Source organism: Falco punctatus (assembly GCF_963210335.1).
Source record: "Falco punctatus genome assembly, chromosome: 4".
NCBI classification, from domain to species: Eukaryota; Metazoa; Chordata; class Aves; order Falconiformes; family Falconidae; genus Falco; species Falco punctatus.
Window position 1 is genome coordinate 74,512,686 of NC_137583.1, and position 17,892 is coordinate 74,530,577.

The following is a 17,892-nucleotide window of genomic DNA, read 5'->3' on the forward strand; positions in this document are numbered from 1 at the left end:
CTGGAATGGATTCTAAGCCCCATTCAGAATAATTAGTTAAGATAAATTATTGCTTCAACATGGATTTTCACTGTTGTAAATTGGGTCTGATTCTGGATATATTTCTTTTGAGCAGAGTTGCTGGAGTCTGAAAATAATGATATCTCTCTGTGCTGAGGCTGTATTTCTGTGATGATGTCTCTGTAATTTTCTTTAGTTGAGGGACATCTGTTATCTCCGCAGTGCATTAGCGATTCTTGTAGCAATGTTTAAATCAAGGGGAGTTTGAGTGGAGAATGTTGCTTCGAGTGCATCCACCACCTTCTTAATTCCTTGAAAAAATCCTGTATCCTCATCTGTATTTTAATCCTAAGGTTTTGAATATGGCAAACACAAAGCTGTTTTCTTCTTCAAATTTTCATCTCACATTAATTATTTTCATTAGAAAAGAGAAATAAAATTGGCACGTGACCTTTTTTTTTTACCAGTTTCCTCGCTAAATCTCTAAGACAGCTATTTCATCCCATTTGGACACCACCACCCTGTACTGATCTTTCAAACAAACCTGTTCCAAAACCATAATCTTAGTGCCTTCTCTTCCTCTCCTTCAACTAGAAATGGCTGAAATGGCTGAACAATCTGGGAGCGTATTAATTTGATTGTGGGTTTTATGTCTTATCTTGATTTTGCCCCACTGGAGGTCAAAGCACTAAATGGACACTCAACAATGTCCTCTCATAAAATGTCAGAAAATTTGCTGCAGCCAGTGGGAGCTGTGAAGTGTGTTTACATACTGTCTGTGCAGATTTCTCTAGTCCTCACAGTCTTGCTCCAAATTGACTCCTGTTCTGTAGAACAGCCTGGTAATATCAGCCATGCCCTTTTTTGCAACTTGTTCCATGTGGTGGGTTGAGGAAATTATTTAACCTGCCTGGGGTTCAGTGTCTTCTGTCAACATGCTACTTGTATGGATACCATGTTCACTAAGAAAAGCACAACTCTTGGTATTTATTATTCATGCTTAATTAAAAAATGATCTGATATACTCAGTAATAACTTGAGAACTCTGTTTTTTTTGATGAATGATAAGCAAAAGTGGTAAAAACTGAAATTAAGAAAAAGTTGAAAAATGTACAGCTTCAGATCCAGCTTTTGATTTTGTTTCTGCGGTAATAAAACCACACTACTTTTGCCCCTGTAGTGTTGATTGTTGTCTAGGACTTCAAATTTCTGTCATTAGGAAAATGCAGGAGGCAACATACTTGTGCATTTATGAGAAATATAAAAAGAAGGGATCCAACTGTGAGTGCATCTCCCACTGAGTCAAAATTTACTGTGTTCTTCTTTCTTTTCAAATTGGTCTTTTTGCGACATCAAAGAAAAGTGGAAAACGAAATGAAAGTAGCCATATTTAATAGAGTCTTCATTGAAATCCAAAGAACAAAAACTGTTCTTGCTTAAATTAATGCAGGACAGATAAATAATGCCAACAGAGCAATTAACACAAACAAAACAGCTTGCAATTTAACTACTGCATAGCACACTCAGTGTCAGTGTTAATTAGTTGGGACAAGACTGCATCTTTGTCACAGGATAGTAAACCTTAAAGTTTTCATATTTTCAAAACTGTCTTTGCCTATTAATTACAGGAGATTCTATGTCAGCAAGCCCATGAATGACAGGATAGTAAAGGACTTCAAATAATGTATTGAAGGCTGGAGACCTACAAAATATTAAACAGGACTTGGATGGAAATCTAGTAAGAGCAGGTGTAAGCGAAGAGAAACTTGAGGTTCTCATGAATTTTGAGTTGGAGAAAAAGTGTCATGCTAGGACATTGGACATTTTGCCGGATCTAGATGGACCTTTGGTTCTCAGAGAGCTGGAATTCCCTGCAGCGAGTACGTGCATACTGTGCCATCATTGGTTTTATGTGTTTTGAAAAGACTCGTCAACAGGAATTAACCTATTTCACACTGTTTGCCAAAGATAAATAAGGGTTTACAAGGTTCTTTTGTAAAAGAGAATTGATCTGGCAACTAACTTCAGTTCAGGAGGGACAATTATTAAATAATGTGAGTTCTTATTGCTTGATTAAAATGACTGAAGAAATTAGTTGTGATTGAAGTCATCCCTTGGGACTTTACATAATATAGTTCTGCAATTTTTCTTGTGCTAGTCCTTCCCTCCCCCCTTAAAACTAGAAGGTTTTCCTTATCCTTAGGAAGCAAAATAAAACATGAAGTATGTGATGAGAGTAGGATGCAAAGAAACCTGAAACACAGGGAGAAAATGTAGGATTAGTAATAGATTCAACTAACTTATATTTTCAGTGGGTTGTTTAGGTAAGACAATTTAACTTAGCTATTCTGCAGTCTAAAGTACTGCTGGTCTTTAATTGGCCACAAAATAAGTAACCATATATTTAATTGATTAGGCAATTGCATACAGTTGCATGTTAAATAAATAGATCATACAAAACAATTAGAGATAAAAAGTTAATGCAGCATAAAAAGAGTTTGTCAGCTGGTGCATATCATGCAAGCAAGGTACTCATCAACTCACCTTAAAAAATACACTGACTTGCCCAGTCCTTTCTAAAATATATCAAAGTTAAAACTTGTATTTATGTGCAGCACTGGAATAGCGAAGAGAAAAAGGAAGCTGATGTGCCATTTTAAAAATTACAAAAAAAGTAACCTCAGTTCTTGCTTAAGACACTGGACGTGCTCTGGTTTTGCAAAAGATTTACAGCAGAGTCCTGTAATGTCTGATGTAACATTTGATTTCTTGCAAAGATGGAATCACAAGCTTGTGATAAATCCTGAATAACTAATTATTGTGTGTCACTTCATCATTGTAGATCACAAGAAATAAAATGGTTTGATCATATCTGGTACTTGTCACCTAGAAATATTGTGTAGTCCTCTTTGCTAGGATTGTAGGATGTGTCAAGGTTGTGAAGTTGATCAGGTCACTGCAGATGTAGCCCTGTATTTGTTCACAGGTCCTTCTCAAACCAGCCTTGATTCCTCCAGCTACATCTGTTATTTCTAGCTATTTATGTGCCAGGTAGTCTGAACAGAGTGTTTCAGTCCATAAGCTTCTCATGAACTGCTTGGTCTGGCTATTTTCGTTTTGCTCATCATAGGATCTATGTCCTCACCCAAGTCACCTACAAAGATAGATCTGATTTTCTTTCTCCAGTTAGGCACTTTATTTACTGTACAGTGAGCTCTAGTAGATGAGTAAGGTTTGAACAGAGGTCTTCAAATACAATAAAACTTATGAATGTTAGGAGTTGTTGTGATCCAAAAACTTTAAAATCATAAAGATACAGAGTGATTATGCCTCATGGATTAAATTTTGATCCTTATTTAAATATTTCTATATTCTTTTGCCTGTGGCAACTGGCTGTAGGATATCGTCCATCCTGAGCAGTATCAGCACCTTGGGTTCTACCTTTCTGACTTCATCCACAGTTCAATTACAAATATTTAAAATCAGTTTCAGCAGGAAATTTCTACATACTAAGCCTTAGGACTGCCACATTATGCAAAATTTTGTCTACTTCTATGGCTTTGCTTTTTCAGGCTTTGTCTTATATTTCACATAGGTAGTTTCCTGGTTGCCTAAACACTCTCCTAAAATAATTTGGTCACACTTTTATTGTCTTTTCCGTGATATGTATGTGAAGCAATGTTGCTTTTTCGGCAGCTGTGTGGCTTCCTTTTCTGTGCTTCTTTCTGTTTTAATTTTCTCTGCTGCATTCATTCTTTCTTGCCTAAAAAACACCCTTTCCAAAGCTCGACAGTTAAATAAATTACATTTCCAATGTCCAAATTCTATTGATGGGATCAAACTCATCACCCCAGAAAATCATATTTACTAACCTTATGTGTTCAGGTGATAGGGGAGAGCAGGAGTGATGGCTGCAGTCTATCCAGGTTTTATACTGCACCACTCAGTTCAGACTTAGTGTCTGCTCTATCCCCCAGGCAGTAGTAAGCTCCTAGTGCCCATCTATCCATCTTCAGCAGAAATGCTCAGCACCCTGAATTCCATGTGTAGGAGGATTATATCATGCTGAAGAAGGTCTAGAAGATGGTGGTGAAGTGTGTTAGCTGCTGAGATGTATTGGTATCTTACAGAAGCTGCTGTCATTGCATTTAATGCTGGTTTTCTAGCTAGACTTTGCCGTAGTCTTTCCCATCAATGAGTGAGCAATGTGTGGGTCTGTTGTCACCAGCTGCACCTTGGTGTCTGTCACTCAGAGAAGTCCTCATACTGAGGATGAGCAGAGCTCTATGGACAGCAGGAGTCTGCAGGCTGGCGGACAGCGGGAGTGTGCAGGCTGGGAGCTTCTGCACCCAGGGGTGGCTACAAACAAACACACAGGCCTCAGGAGAAAATATTCCTCAATGATACATGTACCTCTCTTTACACACTTGGATTTTATTGAGTGATTTTCCACCTGAAGAGCAAGGATTGCAAGCAGCGTGTAGGGCTTAGGGTATTGTATGTTCAGAACACTGATCTACCACACAGTTAGTACAGCAGGCCTTCCCTAGAGAAGAAAAAATAAGAACAAGGTATTTACAAACTGCAGTTGTAAGATACTGCTGGGAAGTTTACACAATCTCTGCTTTTGCTATGAAGGCTAGGTAATCCCTATTTGGTGATTTCGTAAGCAACAGATTCACAGCTCATTCTGCAGCAAAATTTCCCGAGAGAGAGCAAATTACAATAATAAAATCAGTATTGTAAGGATAAGATGCTAATGCTATGTAGTCATAGAATAATTAAGTTGAAAGGGATCTCTGGAGGCCATCTACTCCAAGCTCCTGTTCTGTGTAGGGCCACCCTTAAAGTTAGATTGGGCTGCTGGTGGACCTATAAAACTGACTTTGGAATATTTGGAATACCTCCAAGGATGGAGATTTACTACACTTCCATTAATAAGAACTGCAAGCGTATGTCTTTGAGTTGGATGATGACAAGTGTTGTTTTTCTGCAATCATTTGCATATAAATCAACCAATAAATGTTAAGATTAGTATATTTTGATCCAAACTTCAGTTCTGAATAAATATAAATGTGAAAAAACTGAAAACAAGGTACCGAGAAAAGCGAGTAACCCACTAAAGTTTGAACCTTATGGAGGCTGCTACATGTACCACAGAGAATCAAAAGCATAAAAAAGATCTAGGACAGGGAGGTAGACTCAATTCAAAGGTTGAGACCACCACAATTAAGCACATCTGTCAAACCACTCAGCCCCAAGCAGTGACTAGTATTTGTAACAAACATGCAAGAGCTAAATTGTGTTGATTTGCTTTGATGGGGTTTTCATGCACAGGCTGCACAGAAGGATAGCAGCAACAATATTACCTCAGAAAATATATCATAAGAACCATTGTCAATATTGCAGCAAAAGCTTGAAGAACTGTCAGCATGAAAGGAAATAGGATATTTATTAATTTCAAGCTGGATATGATATGGTGCCAGCAGCTGAGATATTACTTCTGAAAGAAAATCCACAAAGAGTAGAAGGTGAAGAGGTAAAATTCATGTTTGCTGAGGTGACCTAACCTCTGTAAGGGAATATATGAATGAAATTTATTGGTAAATAAACTGGAACAGATGCAATTTTTAATACTACCAGGAAATAAAATGCCCATTATTAGTTTAAGAGCATGGAAAATCCTTGCTTTCATTTGAGGGTGTGTTCATTGGAAAGGGAGGTTTTATGTCAATGGTGAATAAGACAGTAAGCACCAGCCTGTCTGGAGGGCACAAAGGGGGAAGTTGCCCCCTCTTTTTTTTTTTTTTTTTTTTAATGAAACCTGAGGTGGCTGATGCTTTCTGAAAGTCTAATGGATTCATTTCCATAGGACCAGCAGGTGGGAGGGGTGGGAAAGGCCAGTATCTGTGTGACGGTAGGTGTGGGGCACATGCTGGCAGCAGGCACATGAACACCCTGGGACAATATTGCTCAAGCCCTACTAAGGGAGCATAGATGCCTCCATAATTAATTAACTGAGCGTTCAAGCTGGAGACAAAGCTTTGTATGAAATACCTAAACCTTTTTTCTGGGTCTGAACCAGAATGTCACAAAACTTCCTCCAAATGGAAATAAGTTAAATGGACAAGGGAGGTTAATTTGAGATAGGTTAGACAAGGAGTAAATGTGTGTACTTACTATCAGTATTGCAGGTTCACAGAAGCTTTTTCAAAATGTTCAAACCTAATTTAAAGTCAGAATGAAAATCTGACACTTCTCTTATTTATAGACCAGGCTTGTCAGCACCAGGATGTGAGCTATTGCAAAATTCCTCTCTCAGCCTATAAATTGTAACCGTCAGCTGTGTCCACAGTTGCTCACAAGCTTGAGGAACTGAGAAACTGAGGCTGAGAAGAAAAAAGCTAGTGAAGCTGTGAAAAGTACCTGTCTTACTCAATACAAACTACACTTTTGCCAGGCTGCTTGCTTTGGTTGGGCTGCCTCATGTACAGCAGTTAAGAGCAACCAGCTTCAGTGCAGCTCAGCTGCATGATGAGGTGGATGTGTCTGAAACTCCATGTCTGCATTGTGTGAAGTCAGTCTGCAGCTGGACAGTAAGTCTGGTGGGCTCTGAGGTGTCAGACATCTCCTGTGTAGACATGGAACACCTCTGTGCAGCTGTGCAGTGTGTGCAGAGGAAACCAGAGAGGTTCCAGTTTGGTGAAACTCTTCTAGTGATGGCATGTATAAATTATGTAGAGCAAGATATGAAAGGACTCATATGCAATTCTCATTAAACCATGAGTTAACCTTGATTTTAACTTCCCTGGAGTTAGTCTTGTAGGGAAGGCACAGCATGAGATAGGACTTATATATTTAGTCTCCTTGAACTCCACAGTGCAGAGGATTCAGAGCTGGTTGAGAAAGGTGGAATTTAGGCACTAAACACTCTTACAGTGTCTAAAATGTCCCTATATTCTCCAACAGTGTCAGTGGCTGCCTGCCACAGGGATTTCTGCTTCAGCTTTCTCAAGGCCCATCATAAGTGAGTTACAGTTTTAGAGGACATGCACGACAAAGTACTTCAGAGACTAGACTGTTCACTCCTGGTGCAGGAGGCTTGGAGAACTGGTGTCTTCAGCTTAAGGGGCTGTTTTCTTTACCATGGTGGTGATTTATCACCCTTCGTTGCTTCTTCAGCTGCATCCAGTAATGAACATTTAGTTTGGCCACTGTGCAGGGTAGATTACAATTTCTATGTACTCAAAGGATCAGACTTAAATGATGGCTCATTTGAATACCTAAATTATTTAAATGCGTGGTGTAGGGGGAGCTGCCATCCAGTTCTGTGAACCTCACTCTTTCATCAGAAAACCTGCAGCTTTGTAACTGTCAGTCAGGTCTTAAAAACAGGATAAACACTTATTTTTTAAAAAAAGCCTTAAAGAGGAGAAACCATTTAAGCCCAGTACATGTCTCTTCATTTGTCGTATGTTACATTATCAGCAGTAGAATAGCTTTTGTTGATGTCTGCAAATTCAACCTGTCAATAAGTAAACAAATAAAATAAAAATATCCTTAATGCTTTAGGTGACTTATAATGAAAGACTCACTCACTTATTAAAAAAGGAATATTTATGCTTAAGATTTCAGAAGCAGCCGAGTTAACATCTGGGGCTTTTCACAGGGGGAATGCTGAAGCTGGACACACATATTGAGTCAGTCTGGCATTGATCCACATATTGTGTGACAGTAATGGCTGAAGGTCCTCAATATCTTCTATATTTCTTTTTGAATGACCTCATGACAATGCAGCTGCATATTTGGTGTGCCTGCAACCTGGGGTGAAATAGTAAAGGGAAGCATGGTAGTACTGTTATTTTACCCTTTGATTCCTTTGCAATGTTAAGTCCCTGAAAGCCTGTCTTCCTGGAAAAGAAAGGAAACTTGCCTTATTCCTCAGCTTGTAATGAAGGGTGCATGCTGTTAGAAACAAAAATTGCTTTGAGCCCCTGCATGTTCAGTCAGTACTTAGAGAAAGGTAGGAATCACTGTCATCAACGCTTGCCTCCAGCTTTGTATTAACGTATTTTTAAAGCTGTAACTTTTCTGCTTCCGGTGGGTGGTTTGTGAGGGAATAGGTAGGTCAAGTTAAAGCAAGTTCTTGCTTTGAGTGAGGCAACCTGTGAGACTGTTGATTGTTGATGTGACTTAGAAAGACTGGAAAACAAGTGGAAAACAGGGAAAAAAGAGACAAAAATTGCTGGTATCACACTTGTCTGTCTTATTCACGATGGCCATAAAAGCTGACATGCATTTATGAAAAGGCTGAGTGGTCTGCTGTCAAGTACAGCTCCATCTTAGTCACTAGTGGACAACTTTTATGGTATTAATAAACAATAACCTTGTTATTCAAACACTGATCTATCTAGCTTAGTATTTTGCCTCCAGTAACAGGAGGTACCAGATGTGTTACAGAAATACAAAGCTGCAGTCATTGAATATTTTGAGTGTATGGAAAAATTCTTTTTTATCTTCTGGAATGAGGAGCTGTTTTGTACCTTGAAGAAAGAGTGAGAAGACACATACCCACCAAAGCTTTTGGCACTATGGTACCTCTGGGTATTTTCCTTATCAGTACAAACACATAAACGTTTGGGGAATCTCGGAAAGATGTTGACATAGCGGAATATCCTAAAAGAAGTTGGCCACAGGCTAATCGCGGCAAAGTCTTCCTTATCTGCCTTTCAGTATTAGGGAATGCCTTTTTCTCTTATATTAGGAGAGAGGACAAGAGAATCATGAGGAATCATTTCAGATGTTCTGTAGGAGAGAAACCCAAATGGTAATCAGTGGAAAACATCAGAATGGCTCACAATCAACACTGAAGCCCTGCTGCTGCGAACCCCAGGCTTGAGCCTATGCTCATGTGTTTTTTTGTGAAGTGTTGTGATATTCAAGGGGAAAACAAAGATGTTTTGTGAATGGGGGTGAAGAGCAGAAGGGACAGTTGTGCCACTGGCGACAACAGATAAGGCATTCTGGCTGTGTCATTTGTATGCTGGGCCTAGCACCATTCTGGCCTTTCTAATCTTCCCTTAGTTTTCTTTTGCATAAATGCTGACTTTTACAGAATAATACTGAGAAAGACCAAGAACTGTGTGAAACAGACAGCATGCAGCAAGTATGTCATCACTGAAACCCTGGAGGAATATAATAATTCAGGCCATAAATCAGGCCAATGACTTTTAGGATACACTAATGCTTTTTGCTTGGATCTGAATACCAATGTGCTTGAATTTGTTTTTTTCTCTGTTCTAATCACAATCACTACTACAAAAAGGCCTTTAAGAAATTATTTCTGGGCATTGGTCATGTTCAGAACCTGGCTATGAATTCCAGACAGACACTGGATGGGTGGAGTACTCCAGTATATTCCAGTATTCATATGAGAAGTGGGATTTGAATCCAGTGAGAAGTGAGTCAAAATGTGGCCTGATCAGTCTGGTTAGCCTGCGTGGTCTCAGGCATAATTACTATTCTCTCTAATGCTGTTACGAGACAGACCTTTATTTCTAATCCAGACACACACAACAGCAAGGATGATGGAGACTGTTTCTGCAGTTACTTCCCAATAACCCCTTCGTAACAGGCAGATTGTTGCTCCCAGGTCCTACATGTCAGGAGCACACTGGTGCTGTACCCCCGAGGCTCAGCGGTGCAGCCCTCGCGGCCTCTCGGGGCATGGTGCCAACCTCCAAAACACCTCGTATACACAGAAACAACTGACTTCTGGAATAACTGTGGGAGGACACTGAAAAGATGTGTAGCAATGAAAAAGGATAAGAAAGAGATTCCCCTCACAAAGTGGCAAGAGAAGTGCAACAAAAAGAGCTGGGGTAGCAATTGCCTTTGCTATACAGCACTGCTCTAGGGATACTGCCCTTCTGAAGAAAATCAGCATGAGCTGGACCACAAAGGGAGCACTGCTGGAGGGACACTGAGCCCAGGAGGCTTCAGGGCTCAGCAGCGTTTTCCAGGCTGCAGTGGCTACCTGATATACACATGAGAAACACAAACGGTCCTTCCTTGCTGTTCAGCTGGGATCAAACCTCGCTAGCAGATCTCACACCCGCCCCCACAGCCATGCACACACAAACACCAATGGGTCTCTCTGGCAGCAGGTCTGTCCCTGCGGTGCCCCCCACCCCTCAGCCCCCTGAGTTGTTGCCCGGTAGCTGGCTCAGACCTATGGTCCCTCTGTTGGCAAACCCTCATACTCCTGGTATCTACCTCTCAGACTTCTACTCACCGACTATGCTGTCTTGAAGTTCTCTAGAGTAGATCTGCATGGCCTGGAGAGCACTCTCAGCCAGGGTAATATTTAGGAATGGAGTGCAATGACAGGCTGCAGTGGTCAGGCACAGGACTTGGCCACTTTTATCTGTCTTAATCTCCTTTACTGGTCCTCTCCCATCTACCCTGATGCTTGCCTTTTCCCTTCCCTTAAATATCCCATGGTAAGTTTATCACATTCCCACAAATTCCCTCAAATATCCCATAAGAAGTCAGCTTGTGCCCTTAAGAGCCATCGTAATCTTGCTTCCCCCTCCTTATCAGTTACAAAGTTCTGGTTAAAGCTCCTCAAAGCTTTGAATGGTTCCTACAAGGTCCCATCAATAACCAAAGTGAGACCTCTGGTCTTTAGTAGTCTCTATTTTCTCCTAATCCTTCAGGGTTCTGTGTCTAGGTTTTTAATTTATTGCTTCTCTTCCTGCCTCTTGTCCCAGTCTTTCATGCTCAACAGCCCTTAACCCAACATTTTCACAAAGCAAATAGCCTCTAAGTCCTTGCAAGGGTATTTTGCAGTCTTCTCTAACAGACATTCCGAGGATGTTGCTGGAGCTGGAGTGGGACAGGAAATAGCTGTGTTTAATTTTACTCTTGTGTGAATTTTGGACTAAAAATATATAGTCTTTCTATGGCAGCCCAGCAACTTTAAATATCAAGAAATCAAGTTAATGGAGGGAAAGAAAACTAAATATAAGCTTTGTATTAAGGCTCATTAAATTACAAATCATTGAATGACTTGAAATAAGATTAAAATGTGAGTTGTCTAGTCTATTTTTAAGCTGTTCTACTGTTATGGTTTTTTATTGTATAAAAGTTAAGCTAGTCATTTATAAAATCATCTAAATGCACCTTTTTCACCTTCTGTTCTCAGATTTGGCAGTGAAAAATTGTTCTGATTGCAGTTTCTTGAAGTGTAATTACTTTGTCAAAGGAAAATATAATTAGAACTGATATTTAAAATGCACTATAATTGTATTTAAGCCATTTGATAATTTGGTCACGTACTGGATGTTTTGTTAATTTAGCAACAGCTAACAATACTGAAGTTGGAAAATCATCTGACAGTTTCTCTTTCCCATTTTAAAGAAAGCATAATTTGCTCTACCCTTCCATCTATTCACAGAGAGAAGCTGTGGACACCCACTTTCTGTGACCAGCTTCATTGACGGCACAATGAATTGTCCAAAGAAGTCATACTCCCATTGATCAGCCTACTGGATCAGGTTCGGCTTGAACCACAACTTGAACTTAATATTTGACCTAAGATTTTCTCTCTTAGGAGACAAGTGTTATATGTAGGAGAGAAGTGTGATACAAACAGCTGGTTGCGGGCTGGGAGCTGAGTTTTAGTTCCAGCTTTGACACTCAAGCAAAGTGATGCTTTTCAGCTTTACCTTCTTGTCACACAAGGTTGTTAGATGCTTACCAGCTTCTCTGAGTGGTGACAGGAATCCAACAGATGGTAGCTTTGGAGCTGTAAATAGCTATTTTTGTATTAGTTATTTTCTCTATTTGGAATGAATGGACTCTTGACAATGCAAAATAAGGAATTCCCGTGACTCATCTCTTACGTGTCAAAATACTCCAGGCAGCACTTGCCTTTCCTTGCAAGCCGTTCTATGATTCTATGATCATTCATCACAGCATGCAGATCTGCTGAATCTTCTTAACTTAGTGAGGAGCTGCCTTCTCACGTGAAGTCAGTGACATGTCCTTCATAGTGACAGCATCCTTGGGTCAAGGAGATGGTAGGCATTACCCTGCAACTGCAACCACAGCAGTGGACACGTGGGGGTCCTGTATGTTTGATCTGGGAAATCCAGACCTGTGCATCTCTTAATGCCTGTACTGTGACCAAAGACATGTCAGGCATATCGAATATAAGGAATGACAGTCTCACACACAGATGGATCGCACTAAGCTCTTGGTGGTGGTGACTATGCACAGGCAGCACTAGGCCATTTGGCTGCTGCTTCAACTAGCTTGCAAATAACACAGTGCTGCACTGGACAATACTGATGGTGGGGGAGGATCAGATGTAGTACCCATTACTGAGTCCCAGCTGAATGTTCAGGAGCAGAAACCACGTATTCACCTCAGCAACAGAAGCAACAGAAGGCAAGCAATTCAGAGACAGCTGCTACATTAGCCATCATGAGCAGAACCAGAACAGGCTTTTGGAAAGGAACCAAACAGAAGCTCCCAAAGCGATGGTGGTGGGTGGTGAGGGCAGAGGGTGGACGCATCTGTTTCTGGTCTTCATGTAATGGGGGCTATTGCACAATGTAAGGCAGAGATGCACACATCTGCAATGCCTTTTAAGGGTGGTGTTCAATGTTGCATGGAGCATCCCTTGGGTGCTATTTTTTGTGATAGTATTGAGAGAAGAGGCCCTCATGAGGGAGCTTGCAGCAAAGAGGGACATTAGTGGGTGTAAATGTGTCACCAAAAGAAAGAATCTGGCAGGCAGCGTTGCCTCATGCACAGAACTAGTATCAGTCTTCTTACCTTGAAGTGTTTTCTCTAAAAGACAGAAAATATCTATTCAGTCAACTTTTCTAAAAGCTTACTTGAAAACTCTTGTAGAGTGTACATAACTCAGTGGCAGAAGCTGCCTGATGTGGATCTCATTGCCCAAGAAGGAACTTTGCTTGCTGAATGTGTCCTTTCATTCCACCTGCAAGTAGGGAGCTCCCACAGCCACATTCAAGAGCCAATGCTATGCTATAGTTTATATAGTCTTCACTAGTGCTTTTCCAGATGGTCTCTCACTGGCTGATGAGACTTTAAAAAATGTTCAAAGAACTGGTAGGACTGAGTAGCGTTGTGGGCAGAGATACTGATTTGTTCACTTTTTTTTTTTTTTTTTTTTTTTTTTTTTTTTTGTATCGGAAGATCCAGGTGTCTTTTTATATTAACAGTTTTTGGAGGAGAAAAGCCACTAACTCACTCCCTCAAGATATTTTTTTTGCCACTCTGTAGTATTTTGCTCTTGGAATTTTTTTCAGAAGAGTTTCATGGTCCCCATTAAAGTAGTTTTGATTTGTTTGAGTCTCAGGGTGTTTCAGCCTGTTATCACTCAGGCAAGTTTTCATTTCAGGCAGCTGAACAAAATTTAGTAACACTACAAATGTGTTTACTTTTTTTGTTGATAAAGAGGTCTGGTCACACAGCCCCTTTACCTTGAACAATATTAAATGTCAGCAGTGGAAGACCACTCACCTGAACACCAGATCCAAGAAAAAGCATCCCTATGAGCACAGGGAGACAGGAGGATCTGGCCTTAATGTGCTGAGGGCCAGCAAACTAATGATTCTGAGGCATCCATAGGAAAAACTGCCCCCCACCTGAGGACCTTTCCTGTAAATGTTAGGGGTTGCTCTGCACCTTACTGCCAGCTCTAAGTGCTTGCTGGTGCTTGGGGAATTTTAAAGGGGGACTGCAGCCCAGGAAGTTTATGATGTTTTCCCACACAGATTTGGGTTGTGGCTATTTCATCCCTCCATCTGTATTGCTTTTTCCTCCTTCCCCCCCCCCCCCCCCCTTCTTTTATTCTTTCTTCACCACTTTTGCTCTCAACCAAATCCTTCCTTCCCATTTATGTGCCTCATTTCCATCTTTTCAGATCTCTTCCTGCTGTGTGGTGAGCTGTTTGCTTTTAACTAGTGATAGGTCCCTCAGCAAGACCTCACGGGTCCCCAAAGCCCACTGGGATCAGACAGTCGCCTCTGATCTCTGGTAAAATCTGTTGCTCTGTTATTAAACAAGAAGAAGAGGCAGAGAGGAGTCTCATAGGCTGATGGGCTGGTGTGCTCTTCCAGTCTCTAAACATCCATTTCTGTTGGGAAAAACAGTTCCTCAAAAATATTGTTGCCACCTCTCCATTCCCATAGCTCCCATGGCTCTTGCTTTAACCAGGATTGCTGTGCTTTTTTACTGAACAGGAGTGATTACGAGATTAGGTTCCAATAAGTTTCAAGAAATAAGGTTTCTCTTAGAACAGAGAGACCCTATTAATAGCTAGAGAAATGTAAAACCATAATATCTGTGACTTCAATAGTTGCTGTGGCATTTTATAACACTCAGAGCATAAGGGCAGAGGCACTGAGGACAGGTGAGAACAGAAAAGACGAGACAGCAGACAAGGCAGGCTGGTGTCAGCACAGCCTTGTGTACCAGAGTCATCAGAACTTCTTTGTGGTCCAGTTTCTAAAACAAATTGTTCATTATTAAAATGAAATTTAAATTAAATATTTTTATTTTATTTTATTTTCCTTTTGTCATATAAATACACTTAGTGTTTTAGGTAAAGTTGGTGACTAAGAAACTGAAGACGCTTTCTGGATGATTTGAATCCCTTACTTGAATCTCTGTTTCCTGGTGGGACCACAAGGGTATCTCATACACAGGATGACTGACAGTTGTCACTGAACTGACCTTTGGTTTTTTCTCTTCTCTCTGGTTGATGGTTATATAGTATACACGGGTATAGGCTGTACAAGGCAGAATTAATTCCTGAGCAGTGCACTGCATTGCACAGCTGGCTTTCGCAGCTGGGGGGCTTGTCTGCCATGCACAAAGTAACTGCAGTACAGAGTATTGCACACAGATTTACCAGCCTCTCAGCTGGTACCTTGAATTTCCTGTGACTGTGGGAATAGCTTTTATCCATCTCTAAGTAATATGCTCCATGCACAGGTTCAGGTTAGGATTACAGGATTGTTAATGAGGAATTATGGTGCATTTGTAGTTAAACACATAACATGCAAGTAGTGCTATTTTAGTAATAATAATGCTGATGTCTTGCATTGTGCAGAAGAAGCACTGCAGTGATACAAGCTGGTTTTCCTACAGGATCTGAAAATTTCAAATTTTTTACTGTACTGAAAATTTAAAGGGTAGAAAACATAAAATGGCTTTATTTTATTTCCTTTTGCTTAAAGATTACTCTTTAGGTAACTTACGGTGTGGTGATGATCTCTTGTGATTATAACACAATTTTAAAACTACTGCTACATATGAGAATTGCAATGTGGAAAAAATAATCTTTTTTTAAGTGATGTTATAAATTGTCACTCTGTTGTAGTGAGACACAGAAGAATGTTATTCCATCAGTTTCTTTTCTGTGATATTTAGAATGATTTAAAAATATGCAAAGACCCAGAGAATTCACAAGTGGTTTTATGTGTATCCAGACTTCATTATAGACTTTGGCAAATACTTTTTTTTTTTTTTTTAATGAGCTAAGTGCAGCTATTCTACCAAGGGCAAGTTAAGCCAAATTAATGTCTCTGTTTTTCTATTCAACCATCTTCTCTCTTTTTCTTCCTTTATCTTCTGTATCTTTCTCTTCGCTCACACATACTTCTTTTTCCTTATCTAGCATAAAGTTCCCATTAGTTTACTTCTTCTGTAGCTTCATTCAGCTATCTCATTTCCTTGCAAGATTTCTTCATTCTTTTTTTAACTTCTTTCCTTTTAAATATTGCTATTTTAGCTCCATAAACAGAATTTTTAGACGTGTTTTACTGCAAACTTTCTGCCATTTTTCCAGTTTTGAGTCTGACTCAAAACCCCAGATCAGGTGACTGGCCTGTAGTTCCCTGATCTTCCTTTCCCTCTCTGAAGACATGTGTGATGTTTGCCTTTTTCCAGCCATGGTGAGTAGTTTCTCTGCTTAGGTGTCCAAAAATATATTAAAAAAAATAAAATTATAGATCTCTAGTTGAAATGTTGCTGAATCACCTGTCCAGATGCAGAACAGTTAGAGCTCATGTTAGAGATGTAAGAGATAAAAACCAAAAGGGATGAAGGCATAGTTAAAAGCAGCTGTCTCCTCATTATCCAAATATCCCCCAAACTTGCACTGATTAAATGTTTTTACATGCAAGTCTCAAATGTGCATTGTCCACCTCTAAGGAATAGAAAATAAATTAAAAAAAAATAAAACTCGCAGAAATAATTTGAGATTCTTTGATGAGGACATATACGAGTTAGGATTTAGAGCTAACACAGCAAAGCAGAAAGGACAGAAGCAACTGAGTATTTCTGTGAAGGACAGTGTGGTAGAACAGCTGTCAGGGAAGAAGTGACTGTTCCTCTGTGAGGGAGATGAAAGCCTCCTCCAGTTCTGACTTCAGCATCTGTAGCTCTGTTTCTCAGCCATGGCAAAGAAAGCAAGCAGCTTTTGTTGAGGTACTGGACTGTGAACCTGTAATTCTGGCTTTTGTTTCTGGTTGTGCTGTAGACCTTCACCCTCGTCTTTGATGGCATTTATCTAATATGAATTTCCTGTCTATCAAATGGGGAAAATAACAATTTTTCTCCAGATTAATTTGAATGCCTGGTGCTTAGACACAGGACTTGTGAAGGGTATTTGAAGACCTTGACCAAAAAAAAATATTTTAAAATCCTCTTGTCAGCCCAGACAAGAATGCTGTAGCTTCTCATCGGTAACATTTATTACAACACTTGAACTGGGTGGAAGAAACCAGGTAGGATGTCTTTTGGGAACAAAAGAAGAGAAGTATGCAGTCATTTGACAATAAAACAAAGTAAGCATAATACTCAGATTTATGGTAAAAACCCCATGTTCATTATATTTATTTTAAAATATGCCATTAAAAAGATGCATTGTTACTATGCTAATTTTTTATTAAGTTGGACAATATTATCAATGTGAGGGTGGAATGGAATGAGAAAATGAACCAGGATATCTTTCTAGAAGATGAGAAGAATTTAAGTCCTTCTATTATAAGGATTTTGTTGAGAAAATAGCTGGAAAACAGTTTTTGTCTCCATATGCAGTGTGGGATATAAGGCAGATACAAGATTTGATATAAAAGCCCCTTCTTTGTGAGTGTGTGTGAACACCTACTGTAGGTAACTATGTGCGTGGATGGAGAAATGATTACCAGAAACAGCAGCTGAAGAGAGGAAAGTATGCGCTGAGAAGTAGCGTGGGAGTCTACCTAGAAGCAGTAAAAGGTCACATCAAATCCACCAGAACTGATACAGCCCCCAAGTCGGCCAATGCCACAGGAGGCCATGGCCCACCAGCATCAGCCAGGTGCCTGAGAGGGCAATAGCTGCTACCTGCTGAGAGAGACTACAGAGGTCACATCAGATGCAACCAGGGACCCTATGAGGGACTTTCCCAACACTATCTAGAAGGCACTGGTGTGCCAGTGCAGTTGTCCACTTCTGAGTGAACATCTGGCATTGTCCTTCCAGCTGTTCCTTCCACTGCATGACTGTGAGTGAGCACCTGTGGGAACTGAGGGAACTGGTGACTTTATTGTTCAAATAGTTACTGCTATTAACAAAAGCTTCATGGCAACTCATTTAAGAAAGTATGTTCTAATAATACTCGTTTTGACCTGTGTCTTCCTCAGCTCTCTTTCTGATCAGGGAAAAGGAGTTTGCTACATATTCATGAGAAGCAATAGAGTAAACCATGTGATAGTTTCTGATAGTCACACATTTATTTTTGAAAAACTTGTTATTATTTTATTGTTATAAAAATTATACAGAGCTGTTTCAGGAAGTGTTCCTCTG

The 17,892-nt window shown here is 40.1% G+C and overlaps 1 protein-coding gene across 2 annotated transcripts in view; it reads right to left on the reverse strand.

Annotated features, from left to right (window-relative positions):
• The window catches only part of STEAP4 (STEAP4 metalloreductase), a 68,140-nt gene extending 50,739 nt beyond the window's left edge, over nucleotides 1-17,401 (reverse strand). For both annotated transcript variants that reach the window (XM_080385564.1, XM_080385563.1), the window contains exon 1: nucleotides 1-17,401. This exon is cut by the window's left edge. The gene's annotated coding sequence lies outside the window, so the exon portion shown is untranslated.
• Between the last annotated feature and the right edge of the window lie 491 nt (nucleotides 17,402-17,892).